At 47.3% G+C, this 18,757-nt stretch overlaps 2 non-coding genes across 2 annotated transcripts; both read right to left on the reverse strand.

The window, feature by feature from the left end:
- Window positions 1-15,099: 15,099 nt before the first annotated feature.
- Window positions 15,100-15,173, reverse strand: trnan-guu (transfer RNA asparagine (anticodon GUU)). The gene has a single exon. It is a non-coding gene; the product is annotated as a tRNA-Asn (tRNA).
- A 3,287-nt stretch (window positions 15,174-18,460) lies between these two features.
- trnan-guu (transfer RNA asparagine (anticodon GUU)) lies at window positions 18,461-18,534 on the reverse strand. Its single transcript has one exon. It is a non-coding gene; the product is annotated as a tRNA-Asn (tRNA).
- Window positions 18,535-18,757: the final 223 nt, after the last annotated feature.

Raw genomic sequence — 18,757 nt, forward strand, 5'->3', positions numbered from 1 at the left:
GATTGGTCGCTGAAAAAAGTTCAAAATTAATAAACATGGAAATTTTCTGAAAAGTAGCTAGATTCAAGCAAGGGGTTTATAGACTGGAATCTAATCAAGAGATCAGGCTTGTTAACTGACAGAATAACACAATCAGACGTGAGCTACAGACGGAAATTTGATCGATGTAATCAGGATGATTAAATCCAGTACTACAGAAAACTGAGTGTGTAATACAGGCTATAATCTAATTGAGGGGTTCGGGATTATTTGTATATAGAATAACATACTCGGGAATGAATTACAGACTGGAACCTAATCAAGAGGATCGTTGTGATTTATATAGAGAATAACGTACGCGGTAGTAAATTACATCCTGGAATCTAATCAAAGCACCTTGATGCCGCACTGGGTCGAATGCAGCTTGAGGTCAAGGGCTGTCAATCTCATCTCACCTCTAGGATTAAGCTTTTTCGTCCATGTTTTAACCAAGCCTAAAATGAGGTCCGTACCTGAGTGAGACTGGCGGTACTGAGGGGATGTTATTCGATATTTTGCATACCTTTATCGATAATCGAGAGTATACTGATAGGACGATTAATCCTGAGTTGGATGTGTCCTGCTACTTGTGCACAGGCAATCTGGCAAATTTCCAGATTGTTGGGTAGATGCCAATGTTGTAACTGCACTGAACAGCTGAGAAAACTGAATGCAGTTTGTATTACACTCGGAGCAAGTGGATGATCTCTCCCTAGTGTGAACTCATTGATGTGTCGGCAGAAGTGAATTCTTTTACACACTCTCACCAGAATGAATGTGTTGATGTATCAGCGGGTTGTGGGACTATCCGAATCCCTTTGCAAACTCTGAGCAAGTAAATAATTTATCTCCAGTGTGAACTCGCTGATGTTGCAACAAGTTTGATGTCCGTGAAAATTCCTTCCCACATACAGGGGACATAAACAGCCTGTCCCCAGTATGAACTCGTTGGTGCACAGTGAGGGTGACTGACTGTGTGAAGCACTTTCCACAGAGGTTCAGCTAAATGGTATCTCCTCAGAGTGATAAGCAATTTTTTTCTGGAAGCTGGAATACACTGAATCCCTTTCCACATGTAGAGCAGGCAAAAGCTCATTTCCAGTGTGACTGTATCAATCAATTTCCAGTAAGTCAGGGTAACTACAATCTCTTCCCATAATCTCCACATTTACATGGTTGCATCATGGTGTTGGAGTCTTCGTGTTCGTCCAGGACAAATGCTCAATGCAATGTTATGAAGTCGAAATCATGTATTGTCAAGTTAAGATAGAGAGTGCTTTTCTCAACTTAAAGTACAGCCATAGCTGCTCGCAAAAGGTCGGGCTGTTTCAAATGTAGCAATTGGCTGTTAAATGGATACCTGTGTTCGGCTTGATGTTTTTACAACAATTCAAATTTAATTAATTTAATCTATGCCCAGGATACCAGAAGACAATGAGATTTTGAATTTTATTGTTTTGATCCCTGGAAATCAATCAAATAAGAATTAAATGTGTCCTATGGTGGAATATAAACCCGGCATTTTGAAAGTTAGTGGGAGAGCAACTGCCGATCTAATACCTTACTCTCAGATAATTTGAAAACACCCTTCATCAAAGGTACCTGTTCACGTGAAACATACAGTAAAAAGAAGAGCACCCAGGAAGATCAGCAGCTGGAAAAGTGAAAACATCAATGAAGAGGAGACTGTGTGGCCTTGAGATTAAGTTAATGTAACGTTTAGTAAATATGTTATTAGAATAGCATATTAAGTTGCGTCGAGTTGGGGTCAGACATTAAGTAGTTAAAGAAAGGGGGTTTTGGATTTGTGAACAGGTTTTGTTTAGTGTTCACTATTAGAGTTAGAAAAATATTTTCTTTAAATAGTGGAATTTAGGAATTCTGTCACTGACATTTTAACAGATTATGAGGCAGGATGAGCTGTTCTGGGCGGTTAGTTTAATTAACAGGGTTTGATCTCCATGACGTAACAATAAGTATTATTCTTACTCACACACGGACTTATGGATTATGATTCTTCTTTTCTTATGTAAATCTTCACCCTAAAATCCTGTGAGGGAGTTTTACAGAAGTTATTCCTGTCAGTTCATAATGGAAATTCTGAATAGATACTTCTGGTTTCCCTGAAACATTGTGTCCTCTTGTTGACCAAAGCTGGAAATTCCTGTCTCAGAAGACAGTGGTTTTGTCTCAATGTAACTGGTCTAGTCCTAGCCAACCCTGGTTAATGTTCTGTGAGAGGTGTTCAAATATCACCAGGCCAGATAGGGGTGTTCCGTTAAGTCATTAAAAATCTGGACTGTCAATTATTGTAAGATACCATTGGGCTCATCTTTCTCCGGTTAGACTTACATGTGACTCCATTGTGGTTGACTCCTCACCGCCCTCCAGTCAACAAGGGATGGACAATAAACACACGCCGGTTCAGAGATGAACACATATCTCTTTTATGCTTCAGCTCTTGTGTGACTGACCGCATGTCCTGCCCAATAGAAAGTGGGGCAGCTCGGGAGGACATTCTGGAATTGGCGGGGCACCGAGCCAATCAGAGTGAACAAAAGGCAGCGCCGAGGTGTTTATGGAGCATGCGCAGTGCGGGTGTCTGAGCTGGTGGAGTTAAAAAGTGAGAGACAGAGCTGGAGGGAGGGACTGGATGGGTTTAGGAACAACCTGCTGGGAAGTATTTGTATTCGAGTTAGTACTGAACTCTGGGAAATTCTTTTACACGAGGTTAGAGTGGAAGAATTTCCTCACAGCAATCTCAAACCAAGAGGAACGTTTGTCTCTCTGCACTGAGAAGGAGAGGCTTCGGAGCGGCTGGTTCTTGAAGGTCAGTGAGCTGCAATTCTCTCTCTCTCTCTCCCTCTCTCTAAAGAAACAAAAATATGTATCGACAGGAGGATAGTGTGTGTCTGAGAGCGGAGTTTATAGGTGATGCTTCTTCATACACTCTGATCTTGATCTTCTTGAAGTGAGGATCTGTCAGTTATTCCTGTGATGGAGATGGAGGAAATTGTCTGTAAGTACCCCACTGCTCTCACTATCTCTACTCTCATTGAGGGATGAGTCTTGTGGAGGGCTAGAACACGCCCTTCCCCGAAGGGCATTTGTCAGCTAGTTGAGTTTTTCATGACAGTCCTGTAATGTTTCACGGTCAGTATTTGAGTTACTTTCACACAAATTGCTGGATGCAAAGAACTCCGTGGTGACCCAATGGTTAGCACTGCTGCCTCTCAGCTCTGGGGACCTGGGTTTGATTCCAGACTCGGGTGACTGCGTGGAGATTGCCCTTTCTTCATATGTCTGTGTGGTTTCCTCTCGGTGCTCCTGTTTCCTCCCACAATTCAACGATATATGGGTTAGGTGGGTTGGCCATGCTAAATTGCCCATAATGTGCAGGGATGTGCAGGCTGGGTGGGTAAGCCATGGAGAATGCAGGGATATGGGGTGAGTCTGTGTGGGATGCTCTTCAGAGGATGGGTGTGGATTCAAACGGCCTTCTTCCACACTATAAGGTTTTTATGATTCTTATCTCCTTTTAGTATCTTAAACAGTACGATTGCTCAATCTCTCATTTTTCCTGATTTAAGTTTGTTTTACAGAGAATCACAGAGACCCATTTATCAGCAAGAATTCCAAGCAAATATCTTATCAGGATCTTAGATTGAGTCAATTCATCAGGATTTGAAAACCATTAGATTGTTAATGTTTGTCTGTGGGAAAAGTTTGCAAACATCAGTGTACTCAGTGACAAATGGACAAGTCCTGCACCAGTTCCACAGATTGAATACCATCCCACCATTCACAGCAGGGAGAGATTGTATCGCCACAGTGGCTCAATCCCAGCCTCAGGCGACTGTCTCTGTGGAGTTTGCACATTCTCCCTGGGTCTGTGTCAGCTCCATCTTGGTACTCTGGGTTCTTCTCCCAATTCAAAGATGGGTAGGTTAGGTGATTTGACCATGTAAAATTGCACATTGTTTTCAGGGATGTGTTGGTTAGGTGCATTAGTCAAGGATAAATGTTCAGTAATGGGGTAGGAGAATAGGTCTGGATGACTTTATCCCCAGGGGGTTAGATTAGATTAGATTACTTTACAGTGTGGAAACTGGCCCTTCAGCCCAACAAGTCCACACCGACCCGCCGAAGCGCAAACCACCCATACCCCTACATTTACCCCTTACCTAACACTACGAACAATTTAACATGGCCAATTCACCTGACCCTGCACATCTTTGGACTGTGGGAGGAAACCTTAGTGTGGACTTGTGGACTGTAGGGATTCTATAAGTCTATTAACCCTGTCCTGTGTCTGGGTGAGGAATCAGCTGATCATCCAATATGTAGAGACATGATCTACACCTCAGAAACCGTGGAAATGTGCAAACTGTGGGAAGGGATACAAATGTTTATACATGCTGGAAATTCATTGATGCAGTCACACTGGAGATAAGTCATTCATCTACGGTTTGTGGGAAGGGATTCAATCAATCACCCGTCCTTGAGAAACAAGAATGCACTCAGTGGGGAGAGGCCATTCATCTGCCCTGAGTGTGGGAAGAGATTCAGTGACTCATCCTACCTGCTAACGCACCAGTGAGATCACACTGGGGAGAGGCTATTCCCCTGCTCTGAGTGTAACAAGGCATTCTCTGTAATCAACCTCTAAGCACACCAACTGGTTAACACTGAGTGACCTTTCAAATGCTCACATTGAGAGAAAAGCTTTAAACACAGACATGAAATGCTGATACATGAGTATGTTCACACTGGGGAGAGGCCATTCCCCTCTCTGTGTGTGGGAAACGATTTGTCCATTCAAAAAAATCTTCTGAAACCACAACGAATACACACTGGTAAGAAGCTGTTACCTGCTGCTTTTCTGGGAAAGGATTTACTCAGTCATCCCACCTTCTGAATTCACACCTGACTCAGGCAGCTGTGTGCTGCTGTTCTCAATAAACTTCTGATGGTTTCCCCCCACCCCACCCCCCAGGAAACAGATGCAGTGGAACAGGGAAATGTGGCACTTGTGATGTCACATGGGTAAGCCAGCAGAAGGTGGCATTGTGTTACTGTACTTCTCAGAGAGAGGGAAACTCTGACTTTGAAAGAATGAATTATAAACGTGATGAATCAAAGTTTGTCCCATTGCAGGCAGAACTGGGCACACACCAACACTCACAGGCACAAAATCAGATTCACAGACAGCTATAAAGAAACTTTCAGACACACGCTTCCAGGACAATGTGTGCTACTGCAGACAGTTTGTCATTCATACACAGACAGACACACTCAAACTTCCCTCCGACATAATCTGTGTCCCATTGCTTGCAGAGATAGTCACATCAACACAGAAAAACAGACATTAACACAGAGATGGAAGCGCAATACAGTCAGAGTGAGACACAGAATCACTGACTTTTACAAACATATCCAGAGATATACTCAGACAATTTTGTGTTCAGCTGTGTGAAAATCCTTGCTTCCTTGTGAAATACATTTGTGTCCTTTGGGTGCAGAAGCCTGTGTTTTGTTGTCTAAATGAAAGTGTGTTGTGGCTGCTGCTGGTTTGAAACTGCAGCTTTGTCTCTGTGTGGATTTTAAGTCTGTAATCTGTGTGTGAAGTGAGGAGGTGGGGGAAGGAGGAGAGGGACAGACAGACAGATAGTTTGGACTAAACTATTGAGTTGCTGCTTTCTCTCACACCATCCCCGCTTCCTCTCAACTCACAACTTGTAATGCTCCATCCCTGGGGGAGATATACTCTCGGTAGAAGAGCTGCGTTTTGGGCACAGAAGGGTCTTTAAGTAATAGACCTGAAGGTATTTAAAGCAAGTCCTGTCAGCCATAGTTCCCATTGCCATGTGGATGGAGCAGGAGGTGAGTATCAAAGGGTTTGTGTGTGTGTGTGTGTATGCGCGCGTGTGTGTGTGAATGAGTGTGGGTACTGTTAGAGTCTCAGTGTCAGTTTTGATCGATTAACCACAGTCCATCACCCCCACACCGTCCCTCAACCAGCCAGACTGTCGTAGATTCTAGGAGCAAGGCCTGTCTCTCATGGATGAGCGGGAGTGTATGAAACCATAGAGAAAGCTGGGACCCACTGGAATTGTATCCCTTCCTCAGTATCTCTATGTTTTTTCTTAACTTTTGTTTTTCTGACTTTTCTCCCTTTTCTCGCTCACTCTGTGTCTCTCTTTCTTCTTGTCTTCCACTCCCATCCGTCTGTCCCATGGGTTCAGGAACATAATTGCTTGAAGTTTGCGTCACCTACTGACCCTGATCACTCCCTGTACGAAAACGTTCTTCCTAATGTCACTTTTACTTCTTTCCCTCGTGATTTTAAAACTCTGCTGAATCGTTGTCGATCCTTTCAGGCGTGGGAGCATTTGCACTACATTATTCCTGTGTCTAGACCCTCATGACTTGAAAAACGTCAATCAGGCCAGCTTTCAACCTACTGTTCTCCAAGGAGAACTGTCCCAACTTTCCAATCTACCTTCATTGCTGACAATCCTCATACACGGCACCATTAACGTCAACCTGTTCAGCGCTATCTGCAATCACTTCACTTCCCCGCTTCCTGAAATTTCGCGCTCACAATTGAGCAATAATGCAGCTGGAGGATTCATTCAGAGTCGGACTGCGCGGGCGAGCGATGTGCAATGCTTGTTTTCACTTTGAGAAGTGTTTCTTTTTACCCTGTTCGCTGTAATGGGAGCTCGGCCCCATCCCTATTTCAGGAAGTCCGATCTCGTTTAATAAACGTGCTTTTCGAGAAAATTGCGCCGGCGTGTCGGCACAAGACAACTTCCGAAATGAGGGCTCGTCCGCGTTTCGAACCTGGAATTTCTCGCACATCCACCCGCATGTAGACCCGAAGTGAGAATCATACCGCGAGACCAACGAGCCACAGGCCTTTCCAGGCGCGCGCTGCCCTGACCCCGGATGCTCCAAGCGCTCTCCCCCGAAGCAGCTGAGACTTGCTCAGTGTGAGATACGTTTGAGTTGCTCCAAGAATCGCAAGCAGCAAAAAGAGTCCACAACATTTGCTTCTCATTCCGTCTCCCTGCGCCCAGGACGCTGCTGTTTGTCTCGATCCCAGTAACTGGACTCTCTCCACTGGCGGATAATTAAACCATTTTGTTTCTACTTGCAACCTGTTCTGGGGGAGGGCAGAGCCCATTCGCTCGTCCGCCTTCTCTCAATCACTTGGGATGGGAGACGTCAGTTACACTAATGCGGAGGAAATGGGCAAGTTTTAACTACATTACAAAGGTCTGTAATCAAAGAGACAGCAAGATGCTGTGCTGGTGGGACAGAGCGAAATGGACACCGGAAACTGTTCCCTCAGGTAAATTCATATGAGTGTATTTGTGTGCAGCCTGCTCGGGGATCAGAATTCACACAGCAATCCTGCAGAAAGACTTTTCTAACACGGGCGTCTGTTTCTTTGCTGCGAACGGGCAGCAGTGAACATCTGAGCCCCAACTGTCCCAGATGAAGTTGAAAATGAGCCATTGTTTATCCCTCAGCCGCTCTGTCCGAGGGACAGGGAGAGGGGCGGCATAAACGCGTGACGTCATTCCGCCGCAGCCTGAAGCCGTTCAGTCCATCATTTCCATCCGACTCTCTGTCACTTGTATCTCTCCGAGGTGATTCGCAATCGGTGATATGTGTCCTAACCATGGGAACTGTGTCTGTATGGTGATGCTGCTTTCGAAATGCTGATCGTCCTGTCATTCATCTCTGAACCGGAGTGGGGAACTATTGCAGGGAATGAATACGACCGCAAATAATGTGGCTTTGCGGCTCAGTGGTTAACACTGCTGTCTCAGAACGGTACCTGAATTCGATCCTACCCTTGTGCGGCTTGTTTGTGTGGAGTGTGTTCAATCCCCCGTGTCTGCGTGGGTTTCCTGCGGTGCTCCGGTTTCCTTCCACAGTCGAAAGATGTGCAGGTTAGGTGGATTGACCATGCTAAACTGCCCCATAGTGCCCAGAGGTCGGTGGGTTAGGCGCATCAGTCAGAAGTAAATTCTGGATCAGTGGTGCTGGAAGAGCACAGCAATTCAGGCAGCATCCGAGGACAGGCAAATCGACGTTTCGGGCAAAAGCCCTTCATCAGGAATAAAGGCAGAGAGCCTGAAGCGTGGAGAGATAAGCTAGAGGAGGGTGGGGGTGGGGAGAGAGTGGCATAGAGTACAATAGGTCAGTGGGGAAGGAGATGAAGGTGATAGGTCAGGGAGGAGAGGGTGGAGTGGATAGGTGGAAAAGGAGCTGGGCAGGTCGGACAAGTCCGGACAGGTCAGGGGATCGAGTTGCTGGAGGTTAGAAGCTAGGATGAGGTGGGGGAAGGGGAAATGAGGAAACTGTTGAAATCCACATTGATGCCCTGGGGTTGAAGTGTTCCGAGGCGGAAGATGAGGCGTTCTTCCTCCAGGCGTCTGGTGGTGAGGGAGCGGAGGTGGAGGAGGCCCAGCACCTCCATATCCTCGGCAGAGTGGGAGGGGGAGTTGAAATGTTGAGCCACTGGGCGATTTGGTTGATTGGTGCGGGTGTCTCGGAGATGTTCCCTAAAGCGCTCTGCTAGGAGGCGCCCAGTCTCCCCAATGTAGAGGAGACTGCATCGGGAGCAACAGATACAATAGATGATATTAGTGGATGTGCAGGTAAAACTTTGATGGATGTGGAAAGCTCCTTTGGGGCCTTGGATAGAGGTGAGGGAGGAGGTGTGGGTGCAGGTTTTACAGTTCCTGCGGTGGCAGGGGAAAGTGCCAGGATGGGAGGGTGGGTCGTAGGGGGGCGTGGACCTGACCAGGTAGTCACGGAGGGAGCGGTCTTTGCGGAAGGCGGAGAGGGGTGGGGAGGGAAATATATCCCTGGTGGTGGGGTCTGTTTGGAGGTGGCGGAAATGTCGGCGGATGATTTGGTTTATGCGAAGGTTGGTAGGGTGGAAGGTGAGCACCAGGGGCGTTCTGTCCTTGTTGCGGTTGGAGGGGTTGGGTCTGAGGGTGGAGGTGCGGCATGTGGATGAGATGCGTTGGAGGGCATCTTTAACCACGTGGGAAGGGAAATTGCGGTCTCTAAAGAAGGAGGCCATCTGGTGTGTTCTGTGGTGGAACCGCTCCTCCTGGGAGCAGATACAGCGGAGGCGGAGGAATTGGGAATACGGGATGGCATTTTTGTAAGAGGTAGGGTGGGAAGAGGTGTAATCCAGGTAGCTGTGGGAGTCGGTGGGTTTGTAGAAGATGTCAGTGGCAAGTCGGTCGTCACTGATGGAGATGGAGAGGTCCAGGAAGGGGAGGGAGGTGTCAGAGATGGTCCAGGTAAATTTAAGGTCAGGGTGGAATGTGTTGGTGAAGTTGATGAATTGCTCAACCTCCTCGCGGGAGCTCGAGGTGGCGCCAATGCAGTCATCAATGTAGCGGAGGAAGAGGTGGGGAGTGGTGCCGGGGTAATTACGGAAGATCAACTGCTCTACGTCGCCAACAAAGAGACGGGCATAGCTGGGGCCCATACGTGTGCCCATGGCTACCCCTTTGGTCTGGAGGAAGTGGGAGGATTCAAAGGAGAAATTGTTAAGGGTGAGGACCAGTTCGGCCAAACGAATGAGAGTGTCGGTGGAGGGGTACTGTTGGGAACGTCTGGAGAGGAAAAAACGGAGGGCTTGGAGGCCCTGGTCATGGCGGATGGAGGTGTAGAGGGTTTGGATATCCATGGTGAAGATGAGGCGTTGGGGGCCGGGGAAACGGAAGTCTTGGAGGAGGTGGAGGGCGTGGGTGGTGTCTCGAACGTATGTAGGGAGTTCCTGGACTAGGGGGGATAGGACAGTGTCGAGGTAGTTAGAGATGAGTTCAGTGGGGCAGGAGCATGCTGAGACAATGGGTCGGCCAGCGTGGTCAGGCTTGTGGATCTTGGGAAGGAGGTAGAACCGGGCAGTGCGGGGTTCCCGGACTATGAGGTTGGAAGCTGTGGGTGGGAGATTTCCTGAGGTGATGAGGTTCTGTATGGTCTGGGAGATGACGGTTTGGTGATGGGGGGTGGGGTCATGGTCAAGGGGGCGGTAGGAAGAGGTGTCCTCGAGTTGGCGTTTGGCTTCAGCGATGTAGAGGTCAGTGCGCCAGACTACCACTGCGCCCCCTTTGTCCGCTGGCTTGATGGTGAGGTCAGGATTGGAGCAGAGGGACTGGAGGGCTGCGCGTTGTGAGGGTGAGAGGTTGGAGTGGGGGAGGGGGGTCGACAGGTTGAGGCGGTTAATGTCCCGGCGGCAGTTGGAAATGAAGAGGTCGAGCTTTTTACCACAGTCAGAAGTCAATGTCCGGTCTGGGCGGGTTACTCTTCGGAGGGTTGATAAGGACTTGTTGAGCAGGACGGCCTGTTTCCGCAGTGTAGGGATTAGAATTCGAATTGTTTCAACTTCACCAGCTCATTCCCATTTCAGAGAAGAGGTGTTCGGATTCAGTTCAGAGCAGACTGGCGGAAAGCAACTCAAATCTCCACAAGCACTTCCCCTCAATTGTGTAAGTTGGACCAGTGTTTAGTGACATATTCAGCTCAGATGTTCGAAGATTTGGGAAGCAGAGGCAAAGGCAAGATATAGAACAGAGTACTGTTACAAAGGGAAGCAGTAGCAGACGATAGTTTCGATCGAGGGACATGAACCCAGCACCCTCCCGCTGCGACACTACTTTCCCACGCGGAGTGTTTTCCACAGATCCCTTCAGCTTTTTGTCTGGCGTGTGGCATGCACGTTCGAGCCTGATGTCAAAGATCTCCACTGCTGTCGTGTAATATGCTGTTTCGCGGACGTATGGAGTCTGTGTAAATATAAACTCATTTCTAAATTCCCACATTCTGTTGGTCGAACTGTGATTTCACACTGAATCACAACATGTGTCACAGCGCAGACGGAGGCCATGCGGCCCACCTTCGATCTGCTGGTTGCGCACTGTTAGTAAACGTGTGTCTCAATTCGTATTTCCGTGCCTGTTTTGTGTAAAACTGCACATCTGAACATGACCACCGAATTCCCTTTCGGGTCCATTGAATCTTCCTCTTTGTCAATGTCAGATAGGGATTTACTGACACGAACCACTCCCTGTACGAAAACGTTCTTCGTCATGTCACTTTTACTTCTTTCCCTCCTGACTTTAAAATTCTGCCGAATCGTTGTGGATCCTTTCAGGCGTGGGAGCATTTTCACAACATTATTTCCTGTGTCTAGGCCTCTCATCATTTGCAAGGCTTCTGTTCTCCGTGGAGAGCAGTCCCAATTTTCCAATTTCGCTTCATTGCTGACATTCCTCAAACACCGCATCTCTGGCAAGTCGGAGTAGTAGAAGACCCAAAGCGAGATTCATACCCCTAGACCAACGAGCTAGATACCAGGCGCACCCCATCGTCCATACCCGCCCCACCTCTTGAACAAGCTGAGACTTGCTCAGTGTGAAATACATTTGAGATTGCTCTTAGAATTGCAAGCGGCAAACAGTTTCCAGAACAGCTGCTTCTCATTCTGTCTCCTTACTGCTGTTTGTCCCGTCCCCAGGAACCGGGCTCTCTCCACTGTCAGATAATTCAACCGTTTTGTTTCTAAACATTTTTCTGATACCCAGGTGGCCAGTGACAAGCACTGCCCTCCTCAACATAGGGTACAGAGAACAGGAGAAGACCACAAAGAACTCCACGAGTGTGTCACCTCAACTGTGCACATTGGGCCAGTATATCCATGTGAAATATTTATGTTGAGTTTTTTGGGAAGCAAATGAGAAGGCGAGGTGCAGAACAGAGCGCCCTTAGACAGGAAAGCTGCTAAAGACGACATTACGTGAATAGGAGAGAATAGGACATGGCGGATTTCAGGCCCGAAAATCATGGAACTGTAGGTGGGGCTGGAGGGTCTTCAAGTGGAAAATGAGGTGTTGTTCTTCCATCTGGAGCTGAGCTTTGCTGGAACACTGCTGCAAGCCTGAGACAGAGATGTTGGCCAGGGAACAGGGTGGCGTGTTAAAGTGGCAGGAAAGCAGAGGGTCAGGGCCTTTTTTTGCGGGCAGAATTGATATGTTCTGCGAAACCGTCACCCAGTTTATGCTTCATGCTACTTTGCGGAAACGACACTGTGAGCAGCGAATGCAGTAGACTAGGTTGTGGCAAATGTGCAGGCAAAGTGCTGTTTGACCTGGCAGGTATGTTTGAGCCCTTGGATATTCAGGAGGGAGCAGGTAAGTGAGCAGGTGTTACACATTCGGCGGTTGCAGTGGAAACTGCCTTGGCACTATGGGAGGTGGGTGTGGGGTGTTGCGAGCGAAGGAAGAGTGGACCTGAGGTGTAAGCCCTGCCGATTTACCTCCTCTCATATATAAATCCGTGATGTTGGAAGAACTTTCCAAAGAATGATTCAGTACCACGTGACTCATGAACTAATTAGTATTCATGTTCCGGGGCCAGCATCATTATTGTGTCACAGCAGCTGCAGGCCATCACCGGGGGCTCGCCCTATGACGTCACGGTGCAGCTGGAAGCCCCGGGACAGTTTATCAAAGAAACCCCCGTATCGGGAAGCACTGAGATAGCTAACTACTGTCAGTTTACAAGGGAACACATCTCCACATTGCACAGCCTCGAGGCAAGCTTCCCGTCCTTCCACTTAAAGTTCAAGAGCCCTCAAACCGAAATTCCCCAGGTACATTTGGAAGAATTTTTTCCAGGTGTTCGCAAAGTATATCTATGAGCACTTTGTTAAAGTTTGAATTTTGCGAGTGTTGAAATTTTGTGCTTTTGAGCGAAATCACAGTTCGAAGAAACAGAATGTGGTAATTTAGACAGAGCTTGTATTTGCGCGTCAGCGATATGTCTGCGGGTGCGTGATGGGAGCATCATCCAGAAGGGAAACCATTTCTCCTGTTCACTCAATGTCCTCTTTAGCAGCTTTCCCGTATAACGGCGCACTGTTCTGCACCTCGCCTTCTCATCTGCTTCCCGAAACACATCGACATATGTATTTCACATTGATACACAGGCCCAATGTGCACAGTTGAGGTGACACACTCGTGCAGGTCTGTGTGGTCTTCTCCTGTTCTCTGTTGAGGAGGGCAATGCTTGTCACTGGTCACTCAGGTGTCAGAGAAAAGTTTAGAAACAAAACGGCTAAATTTTCTGCCAGTAGAGAGGGCCCGGTTCCTGGAGACGGGACAAACGACAGCAGGGAGACAGAATGAGAAGCAGCTGTTCTGGAAATTCTTTGCCTGACCCCATTAAAAACAGACAACTTCGCAACTGGAGGGAGAACAGCAAACAGACCGCCCCGGGGCGGGCTTGAACCATCAACCTTTCAGTTAGCAGCCGAACGCGCTGACCAATTGCGCCACAGAGACAAGGAGCCACGCCCCTTTCCACATCGCTTAGGGGAGGCTATTAGTGAACTCATAATTCAGCTTGCCCATCCGAGAATTACATTTGTCGTCTATCAGTTTTACTTTTCCATAATAAAGCCTGGGAGATTTATTGTGGAGATACGGGGACAGTCTGAAGACACATCCATGTCACGAGGAACTAGCTTTCTTACTCCGGGGCCGTCGCCCTTCGAGCCTTTCAGTGTTTTGCCTGTTCCCGAGTTCTCTCATTGGCTCGGAGGCGAGAAGGGGTTTGAATTCCTGATGTGCAGGAACGACAATTCTTTCAATGTCTCAGATCAGTTCATGTCCCGAGAACATCAGAGTCAATCTCCCGGCCTTTTCAACAAGGGGACGGTGTCTGCACTGTCTCTGCTCAGTCGGACAGTTCATCTTTCATTCTCCTCTAAATATGCTTCCCAAAGAGTTTCCAAAGATTCACAAAGCTGGAGACTGGGATTTCTGTTTTGCTTCATGAACATTTTTCCATTTCCTAACTGACAATATTTTGCCCAAACCTCTTCCCAATTGTACGCCATGATTCATTTCCAGGGATGAGGAATTTCCAGTTTGGAGAGACATTCCCAAGGTTGGGAATGTTCGCTTTGGAGCATAGAAGGTTAACTGGAGATTTCCTGGGGTTTTGGGAGAAGAAGCGGTGGGAATGGGCAGATTAATGATTTGACGAACCAATTGCCACTGACCAGAGTCAGATACCAGAGGACAGGGATTGAAATTCTTGAATGAAAAGCAGCACTTGTGCCTAATAAACACAGAGAATACTGCAGAAAGCCAACAGGTCGAGCAGCATCTGTGGAAAGGTAAACAGAGCTGACGTTTTGAGTCTGTACGTTGTTTGTTCAGAACCCGAGTTTCCTGCATGGCAATCAATTCCCAGACATGAGAAAACGGGACTTTATTGAGACGGGTTTTGTGAAGTTTGAGCGATAATGTAACCAACAGGAAGTCATTTAAAATCGCCAGCGAAGAAAGCATCGTCAGCAGGTTACCACCCTGGGCGGGGGAGTCCCAAAGGATCTCTACGCCAGCACCTTAAGTGTTCGGCCACAGCTAAGCGCCCAAGGTTGTGGTGTAAAATTTCTCATGGAATTGTTCTAAAAGGAAAGGTGAGTACTGGGCTTGTCCTGTCCGCGCCATAGCCCCAGCGGATCCTGTTCCCCTGGATTTGATCAGGACAGAGGAGGCTGATGGGAGATCGAACTGAACTACACACATTGATGAGAGATAGAGCGGGTGGGAAGGGGTAGAGAGATTAATAATCAGGGCCGAAAATAAGGAGCCACTTCAAGAAATTTGGGGTTCATTCAGCAAAGCTAATGTAGAACTGTTCACAGAAAACTGTGATGAAAGTTTCTCGAGTTATTTTGATGATGCTAATACAATCGATAGGATGAACGTAGATTGGTAAATGCATTTGGTGACAGTTCTGTTCTAGCCCTGTGAGCGAAACCTGGATCTGAAGGATTCTGTTTTCTCCGACAGGAACTGTCAAATATGCAGAGTTTCTCTTTTTGTCTAGGCTTCTCCGTATCCGCAGTCCCTGACGTTCGACATTAATTCAATTCAGAAACCCCTTTGTGGAGAAGATTTCCGTTTGGGGAACATTTTCCTGACCCCATTAAAAGCGCACAGCTTCGAAGCCAAGGAAGAACAGCGAACACACCGCCCCTGGGTGGGCTCGAACCACCAACCTTTCGGTTAACAGCCGAACGCGCTGACCAATTGCGCCACAGAGACAGGCAAGGGCTTGGGCTGCGCCATCGCTTAGGGGAGGCTATTAGTGAATTCATAATTCAGCCTCCCCGCCTAGAATTACAATTGTCCTCTATCAGTTTTACTTTTTCATAATAAAGCCTGGGAGATTTATTGTGGAGACAGCAGGGACAGTCTGATCCCACACATCCATGTCAGGAGGAACTAGCTTTCTTACTCCGGGGCCGTCGCCCTTCGAGCCTTTCAGTGTTTTGCCTGTTCCCGAGTTCTCTCATTGGCTCGGAGGCGAGAAGGGGTTTGAATTCCTGATGTGCAGGAACGACAATTCTTTCAATGTCTCAGATCAGTTCATGCCCCGAGAACATCAGAGTCAATCTCCCGGTCTCTTTAACAAGGGGACGGTGTCTGGACTGTCTCTACTCAGTTGGACAGTTCATCTTTCATTCTCCTCTAAATATGCTTCCCAAAGAGTTTCTAAAGATTCACAAAGCTGGAGACTGGGATTTCTGTTTTGCTTTTTTCCATTTTTCCATTTCCTAACTGAGAATATTTTGCCAAAATCTCTACCCAATTGTACCCCTTGCGTCATGTCCAGGGATGAGGAATTTCCATTTTGGAGAGACATTCCCAAGGTTGGAAATGTTCGCTTTGGAGCATAGAAGGTTAACTGGAGATTTCCTGGGGCTGTTGGTAATGATGGGAGAAGAGGCGGTGGGAATGGGCAGATGAATGATCAGAAGAATCAATTGCCACTGACCAGAGTCAATTACCAGAGGAAAGGGAATGAAGTTCTTGAATGAAAAGCTGCACTTGTGCCTAATAAACACAGAATACTGCAGAAAGCCAACAGGTCGAGCAGCATCTGTGGAAAGGTAAACAGAGCTGACGTTGTGAGGCTGGTACGTTGTTTGTTCAGAACCCGAGTTTCCTGCATGGCAATCAATTCCCAGACATGAGAAAACGGGACTTTATTGAGACGGGTTTTGTGAAGTTTGTGCGATAATGCAACCAACAGGAAGTCATTTAAAATCGCCAGCGAAGAAAGCATAGCCAGCAGGTTACCACCCTGGGCGGGGGAGCCCCAAAGGATCTCTACGCCAACACCTTAAGTGTTCGGCCACAAATGCACGCCCAAGGTTGTGGTGTAAATTTCTCATGGAATGGTTCTAACAGGAAAGGTGAGTATTGGGCTTGTCCTGTCCGCGCCATAGCCCCAACGTATCCTGTTCCCCTGGATTTGATCAGGACAGAGGAGGCTGATGGGAGATCGAACTGAACTACACACATTGATGAGAGATAGAGCGGGTGGGAAGGATCCATTCCCATGCGTAGAGAGATTAATAATCAGGGCCGAAAATAAGGAGCCACTTCAAGAAATTTGGGGTTCATTCAGCAAAGCTAATGCAGAACTGTTCACAGAAAATTGTGATGAAAGTCTCTCGAGTTATTTTGATGAGGAGTGTTGATGATGCTAATACAATCGATAGGATGAACGTAGATTGGTAAATGTATTTGGTGACAGTTCTGTTCTAGCCCTGTGAGCGAAACCTGTATCTGAAGGAATAAAAGGGACATTAACAACATCGATCTGAAATTGGATACGTGACAAGAAACAGAGCCTTCATTAACAGTTGGCTTTTGAACTGGAGAAGGTTTCTCGTGAAATTAGCTTGAGGCTTGAGGTATGCAAGGTCAAGATAATTTAGGTAAAACACGGAAACGCTATCCTCATTAGAAGACAGTGAAAGGATTACAAGACGCAAATTAAACAGTTCGGACAAGTGATACAGGGGACTGGGAAGATAAGTATTATAAACTGTGAACAACAAAGTTCTTGAGCACAACACTTACATTCAAAGACCGAAAACATCCAGGTCCTGATTAATCAGATTGCATTGTGGTGCTTTTCTGCAAAACATCCACTTGAAATGTCCTACAAAAGAGTGACAAAACCCATCCCTGTCAGCCCAAGATAGAAAATCCGTAGGGATGAACGTTTGCTGATTTTCTGAAGATTCACAAAGCTAAGACTGGGATTTGGTGATTGTTTCCTTTCCACTCCCAGGAGCCGCAGTGGTTGAGGCGGTGAGTTGGGGAAAGTGAAATGTGCCCGTGAGCAGCGTGTGGGGCTATTTCAGCTTCCCCTCCTCTGACAGCGCTGTGACTTGACCCCGATGTTCTCAGGGACATGTATTGACGCGAGAAAGTGAAAAGATTCTCATTCCCGCAGATCAGGAATTCAAACCGTATGCCGGCTTCAGGACAATGAGAAAGATTAATTGGGGTGTGTGAAGAAGCTGTGAGCTGCATTTCAAACAGGTAGGTGGAGTCAGATGCGTCATCCATTGCGCCCCTGGCCCTGTGCGTATCTTACGGCACCATGCTGCAGAGTTCTGACGTTAACACGGACATGCACAGCAATGGAACCTTCACAAGGTGATCAACCAAAGATAATCACCGTCACTGCTTCCCTTCCACAGGCCCAACTTTGTGAAGCAGTATCTTTCACTGGCAAATAAAACACCCTTGTCCTCAGGTGCCTGCTTCATTTCGATCACGATTTCTAGCCCCTCACTGTTCTAGTCTCATTTCCAAACACTTTGCTCACAGCCTCAAACGAAGCTCTGCTGGTATCTGCTTGTTCCACCCGAACAGGCAGTGGGTTGCAGATACCCACCAGTCCCAATGTGAGTGAAATATTTTTCCCCCTCCGCTGATTTGAATCTTAAAGAAGAAGCCGGGGAGCAAGCTCCCTTTCTTTTCGACGACATTTCTCATTTTGTGCTCGGCAGGGTTCACACCCGCGTGGGGAAACCGCAATAGATTTCAAGTCCATCGCATTAACCACTCGGCCCACGAATACAGAACCACACTGACAACTTCACTTCCCAGGTCTGTCTGCCTGTGGAGCTGAGAAAGAGTGAATCATCGCAGAGTTTGTTTGAATCCAAACAATTCCCAGTGATTCGAAAGGGTTAAATATCTGCACATGGCGAGTCTCGGTGTTTCATCCCGAAAGGTGAAATGAACTTTCCGTTAAAAACAAAACGAGAAATTGCAGGAGGAACTCAGCAGGTCAGGCAACATCTGTGGAAAGAGAATCAGAGACAACATTTCAAAATTCTGTTTTCTCCGACAGGTACTGTCAAATCTGCCGAGTTTGTCTTTTTGTCTCGGCTTCTCAGCATCCACAGTCCCTTACGTTAGACATTAATTCAATTCAGAAACCCCTTTGTGGAGAGGATTTCCGTTTGGGGAACATTTTCCTGACCCCATTAAAAGCGTTCACTTTCGAAGCCAAGCGAACACACCGCCCCTGGGTGGGCTCGAACCACCAACCTTTCGGTTAACAGCCGAACGCGCTGACCAATTGCGCCACAGAGACAGGCGTTGGCGTGGGCTGCACCATCGCTATTAGCAAATTCATAATTCAGACTCCCCGCCTAAAATTACAATTGTTGTCTTCCGCGCAGTCTTGCGAAACATCCCGGCTTTCTTAACTTGACTTGTGCAAAAATGCCCGATTAAACTTCTCAAAAAGAACCTTCGTTAAAAGAGGCTGAGCTCCCTGGAGTACGAATGGGACAGGAAGTGAAATGATTGGAGAT

Source organism: Chiloscyllium plagiosum, unplaced genomic scaffold (genome assembly GCF_037043375.1).
Source record: "Chiloscyllium plagiosum isolate Xiang-an unplaced genomic scaffold, Cpla_swu_hap1 HiC_scaffold_27, whole genome shotgun sequence".
In the NCBI taxonomy this organism is placed as follows: Eukaryota; Metazoa; Chordata; class Chondrichthyes; order Orectolobiformes; family Hemiscylliidae; genus Chiloscyllium; species Chiloscyllium plagiosum.